The 6304-nt window shown below is 34.9% G+C and overlaps 1 pseudogene; it reads left to right on the top strand.

Moving 5' to 3' along the window:
* The first annotated feature begins 2341 nt into the window (after positions 1-2341).
* LOC143533545 (putative carboxylesterase 18 pseudogene) lies at positions 2342-4758 on the top strand (annotated as a pseudogene).
* The last annotated feature ends 1546 nt before the right edge of the window (positions 4759-6304 follow it).

The raw sequence follows: 6304 nt of genomic DNA, 5'->3' as shown, positions 1-6304 counted from the left end.
GAAGCTAATATGAGTTGATCTTCTTTGTCCTATTCGTGCTCTATGTTGATACTGGTGATATTATTATCATGTCTAACACCCCTTCGAGTATCATACCACTTGCACCGAAATAGGACAGTTGAATACCCATTTCCATAACACAACTCAATGATCTCTTCTACTTGGCCATAGTATTTCCATGGTTCACTCCTCCTGCTAGAACCCCGGAGTTTTGCGTTGTTCGTTCTACGTCATGACCACGCACTATAAACCGAACACCGTTGACTATGCAAGCCCTGTAAGTAAGGCATTTATTTCCGCATCCATTGACAGAGCATACAACTCTGGGTGGAATTCAGGAGAATTTTGTACATTCATTGAATATAACTAACAAATATAGAATAATGCATTACTTCATCAGGTAAATGCATAACTAAATGAAAAGGGAAATACCTAATAGATTATATGGTTTACCTTCTCGAGAAACCACTTTGGAAATTTAGTTTTAACGTCATTTTGGGGATGTTCATATCTGAATTCACTAAGTCGACGACAAAAATATAGACCCAATAAGGAAAGAGAAAATACTTAATTGATTATAAAAAGTTAAAGAGATGAGTGCTTACTTCATATAGTCCCTAACTTCTTGACAGCTATCGAGGACAAACCATTCGAAATTGACCTTCTCATTGATAGTAAGATATTTGATCTTCTTGGCAAGCCAGGCGACATTTAGACTCAAACACCCACAACTTAGTTTTTTTGACAATGGCATCTTCGTTTCTGTCGGGGCGATTGAACCGAGTTTGAACATCTCGAAGATACATCGAACAAAATGATAGAGCCTCTTCAGCAACATAACCTTCAGCTATAGAACCTTCAGGCCTTGCCTTGTTTCTAACATAATGTTTTAGTTTTTTCATATACCTTTCAAATGGATACATCCATCTCATACAGACTGGACCTCCACGAAGTGCTTCATCTGGTAAATGCAAAACTAAATGAACCATAATGTCAAAAAACGCCGGAGGATATGTCAACCTAACTTGCATAATATCAAAAGAATGGCTTTCTTTGCTTTCTTCATATCATCTACCAATAGTGTTCTTGAACAAAGCTGCTTAAAGAACGTGTAAAGGTCTACTATAGGCGTATAAATATCTTTGGTCAAAAACCCTCAAAAACCAATCAGTAACAAGCGTTGCATGAGAATATGACAATCATGAGATTTCAACCCAGTAATGTTAGAGTTGTTATCTGTGACTCTCTTGCTCATATTAGATCCAAACCCATCCGGCAGTTTAACATCTTTTATAAATTGACAGAAAAGCTTTCGATCACCGACCTTTAGTGAGTATTTTGGGTGGGGCCTATAAAACTTGTTACCCTTTCGTTCCAACCATTGTGTTCTTCGAATATTTAGATTTTTCAACTCGACTCGTGCATTTGCCGTGTCTTTGGTTTTATCGTTCATTAGAAGAGTACCCAGTAAACTATCACACACATTTTTTTACTATATGCAGATAATGTGACTAAAAATTACAATTACTATAAATATATAGATTTGCATACTTAGTAGGAAAAATCAAGATAATGTTGGAACGGAAAAAAGAAGAAAACATTACAAAAGTCCATAAATTTAGCATTAAGATTTATACTATTAAAAATTTAAAAGTAAGTTCTCAGATTACCTTTACTTGAGCTTTGACTCTCAAAAGTCGAACCAAAACCAAGTATTAGGCTAGAACCTTTTAACAAAAAACTTTTTTGAATTTTAAAACATTCCAAATTAGTCTTTTGTTCTCAAACTAACACGAAATCAAAATAACTTAAAACTTTTTACTAAAATAAAAGTCAATAGCACACTAATCTTTGATTTGTAGCCAAATGAACCTAACGCATTGAATTTTGAGACAAAATTACCATTTCATACTTACATCAAATTGCCAATCTGGGGCTGCTACTGATTAAGTTTGACCAAAATTAATCTGCTGCAAATTAAGCCCAAATTGAATATGTTAACAATATGTTTGTTGCCTGAATTACCAATATACCTTTTTAAAGACCCTTACGTCCATTAACGCTCGCTAGTTTACGTTTGTTAAGTTCGTTAGTTTACGTCCATTAATATATTTTATATTAGCTTTAATAAAACCTTTACGTCCAACACATAATTTTTTAAATTACTTTAAACTGATTTTAGCTCAATTATGTATGTTCAACTATGTTCAATTATGTTCGGTTGTTATGTTCATGAGCCATTTGTTTATACTGTTAATGAATGAACACAAAAAAAAATCACGCTCTTTATGTTGAATTGTTCGTTTCAATCGTTTAAATAGTTAAAGTCAGACGGACAAACATGAAAACACTCTGTTTGTGTTCGTTTACAAGCCAAGCTTAGCAATTAGTCACAAATTTTAGATTTTACTTAGCGTAAATAACCATCTCCATTGCAATTAAATATACACATTATTACTGGTAAGTCAAACAAATGATTGTTAACTTTATAAACATTAAGAATGTATAAACCCTATCTGCCCTAACCTGAGCTTGGCAGCCCATATCTTCCCAGCATTATATCTACTAGTTCATCCAAATCTTCGTTTTTCCCATATCAGATTTCGTTTTAATATGATAGATACCTCTTTTGTGCAAAGAACTCCCAAATGTGTTAACTTCATAACTAGCTCCATGTAATACCCATAATACCATAAGAAAATTCCAAAAGCAAGCATGACTGGTATATAAATAATAATAATAATCGAGCGATGATAAATTTCGTTTTCAAATTTGATACAATAATATCCATGTTTGACAATCATTATGTTTCTTTATTTGTTAAATCTAATTAGAGCATTTGGCTTTTGCTTCAACTAATAAGAACCCTACTTAAGATAAAAATAGCGATAACAAACCGTAAATGGGTCACAAAAATGAATCTTCCTACTCATAAAATTACCTAAATTAGCGACTAAATCAGCATCTATTTTTACATATGAATTGAAAATTAAGGGAATACAAGAACATTTAACATTTTTACCTATATTTAACATTGGACAAAATAACTCAATTTGTTAAATATTGGAATCCAACTAGCCTTTATATTATTTAATAACCGTAAAAGCATTATTAGTTATTGGCATAAGAGCTTTGTAAGCAACTAGTTGTGACCTATCTTTCTTGGCAATTGCCAAAATGTGATTTGTCACTTATACATATATCAGAAGTTGAATACTAGGTTTAATTCAACTAGACCCTGACCATGACCAACCTTTTTGGTGTGAACACGCAGGTGAAGGTTTCATTTGACTGAAATATTGAAATAATCAAAGATGGTTTGATATAACGTCGCATATTTTGCAGTATAAATAGAGTTGATGTGTTTAGCATTTGTCACACAACCTGAATTTTGAATACGTACCTCTCTGATCACAAAAGTCTTTCAATTAATTATGGAATCATCAGCAGCAGCGGAAACTCCGAAATCTCAGCTATCCTTGCCCTTGAGAACACGAATTGTACTATCGGCAATAGACCTTGCAATCGACCCACTTCTCCGGGATGACGGCACGGTGCCCCGCGGTCTTCTCAATCTCGTGGACTTTCAGATCCCGGCATTGTCCATACCCGTCAACGGTGTCAAGACACACGATGTCATGGTGGATCCAACTCGCAATCTCTGGTTCCGTGTATTTGTCCCCACGCAATACGCTGAAGAAGATCTCCCGGTGATGGTGTACTTTCACGGCGGTGGATATATTTTCCTCTCCCCGGATGTGGCGATATTAGACTATGTGGGCCGCAAGTTCGCGAGCGAATTGCGTGCCATTGTTGTTTCTGTCGACTACCGTCTTGCACCAGAGAACCGACACCCTTCCCAACATGACGATGGGTTTGATGTGCTGAAATTTCTGGACAATGAAGATAACCGGTCAAAATGGCTGCCGGAGAATGCCAGCATTTCACGGTGCTTTATCGTCGGTGATAGCGCTGGCGGACACCTAGCTCATCATGTGACTCTAAGAGCCTCCCAATTCAAATTCCAGCAACTCCGGGTACGACTTAACTATATATATGTATACATATGCTACTGGATTCATGCATTATTATCCGTATATAAACATATCTAATTTCCTAGTTTGAAAAATCAACAACTTCGTATCTTTCTAATTGAAGCATCGTACACACGTAAGTTGTATTTTGTAAGAAATTAAGAAGAAATGAGTGATCTAAAATCCAACAACAAATACCACCCGCATGATTGCTGATGAACAGTATGATGGCTTGTAGGTAATTGGGCTAGTGGCGATCCAACCGTTTCTCGGCGGGGAGGAGCGAACAGATTCTGAAATACGGATGGATGGATCAGTACCTCTCGTGACAATGAAGCGGACCGATTGGTTTTGGAACGCGTTCATGCCCCTAGGTGAACCCTTCAACCGAGACCATCCTATCATCAATGTTACCGGGCCCAATGCCGTGGACATATCCAAAATGGATTTTCCCGCGACAATGGTGGTCGCGGCTGGGTTTGATACCCTCCGGGACCGACATATAAGGTACTACCAGTGGCTCAAGAAGTCCGGGAAGGAAGCGTACTTGATTGACTACCCAAACACATTTCATGAGTTCTTTCTCTTCTCGGAGTTGCCAGAATCCGATCAACTTATGTTAGATATGAAGGACTTCATTAACAAGGTCTTAAATAAGGTATTGACGAAAAGCCTCCAAACACTAAATCTTTTGTTTCTGTTAATTTGTTCATGTATTTCATAATATTCATTTCACATGCTCAGTTATCCTTTGTATATTGCTTGCTTTCAGGTTTAGAAGATTTACATTGACATGGGGTTTATGAAAAGACTAATAATATTATGAACTTTTATTCATTTGTATGTTATTTCCTTTGATTATCTTTTCATTTTTTAAATAAACACAAGTAGCTTTTATGCTAAAATATTTGTAAATATGTAGTATCATATTTACCTTCTTCTTATGTGCATTTGAGTTAATGTATATTGTACGTAACTGAATTATAAACGCTCTTTAATCCTCCATTGTATTAGTATTATTTACATGCTGGTTTTTTTATTTTGTTTTATTATGTTTTTTGGCATTCATATGTGTGTGTGAACAATCCAGCTTGAATACAAACAATTAAGAACAAATTCATTTATTATTCTGATTTTAAAAATATTAAAATCACAAGAAAATTGAATATATTTGATTTTATGTATGTGTTGTAATTATTTCTAACTTCTATGTTCAAAAATTAAAACGTATATTCCAATAAATCAACTTGACGGCTTTTAATTCGCATAAAACACTTGGAAAACTAGGTTGTAAGCACCCAAACAACTCAAAGCTCATAAATTTGGTTTTTTGCATGTTTCTTTTGGATAGATTCCAGATAAGCTCCGTATGATTATACACATTTTGCAATACCTTTGATCCGCTTTGACTCTTGGCTAAAACCATCCAGTTATGCGAATATATAAACGGCACATTTAGTTATTTACTCCAACAAATTTGTTGAAACAACCGGTTAACATAATTGACAATATTTAGGATTTACGTATATATTTATATTACATATCATTATCACATGAATGTGTGTAACCGTAACATCCCGAGATTTCGTTTGATAAACTTTAAGTATTTAATTGAGGCAACTGATTTATATTAAATATAAAGAAAATAATGAGATTTGGTAGTTAAAGAGGGTAATGTGGAACTATCCTAATACTTTATTAATAATCAACCCCAACCTCATCTCCTTTGTTAGAACAAAAACGATTCCAAACATCATCGAATCTCAACTGCAAGGTTTGGTTTGGTTTGGTTCGGTTCGGTATAAGGTACTTGTCAACTAAAAAGCTTTATTAACGGTTTTGCATAGGACCACAAAGGATTGATAATCGAGGTGTGTGGAATATAGTAACGATGCTAATTTATTTACAAGACTAAACGGTTCGAGCACCCGTAACAAATTGAATTAGGGTTTCTCAAAAACTGAAGTAAGTTTTCGCATGTAAGCACATGCATGGTAGTAGTTGAATTGATATAGTTCATGCTATGTATTGTGTCGGACGGTATAGGTATCGCATAGATATATAGTTACCGCAAGGATATAGTTATAGCATAACACATTTTTCATCTAAGTTTTGGGGTTTAAGCGACAACTTTGGACATGGGATTACTTTAACGAGTTTGCTTAATTATGTGAATCAATTGTTTTGCCGCTATCAGATTAATGTGAGCATTGTAGTGTGTGAATACTTGGTCAATGAGAGAATTTTGGTAGGCTCTATGCTTTAGATGA

This window comes from Bidens hawaiensis, unplaced genomic scaffold (genome assembly GCF_021521415.1).
Source record: "Bidens hawaiensis isolate Kalapana, Puna unplaced genomic scaffold, B.hawaiensis_p1.1 tig00000760_1, whole genome shotgun sequence".
NCBI classification, from domain to species: Eukaryota; Viridiplantae; Streptophyta; class Magnoliopsida; order Asterales; family Asteraceae; genus Bidens; species Bidens hawaiensis.
This window is presented reverse-complemented; position numbering and strand designations above follow the sequence as displayed.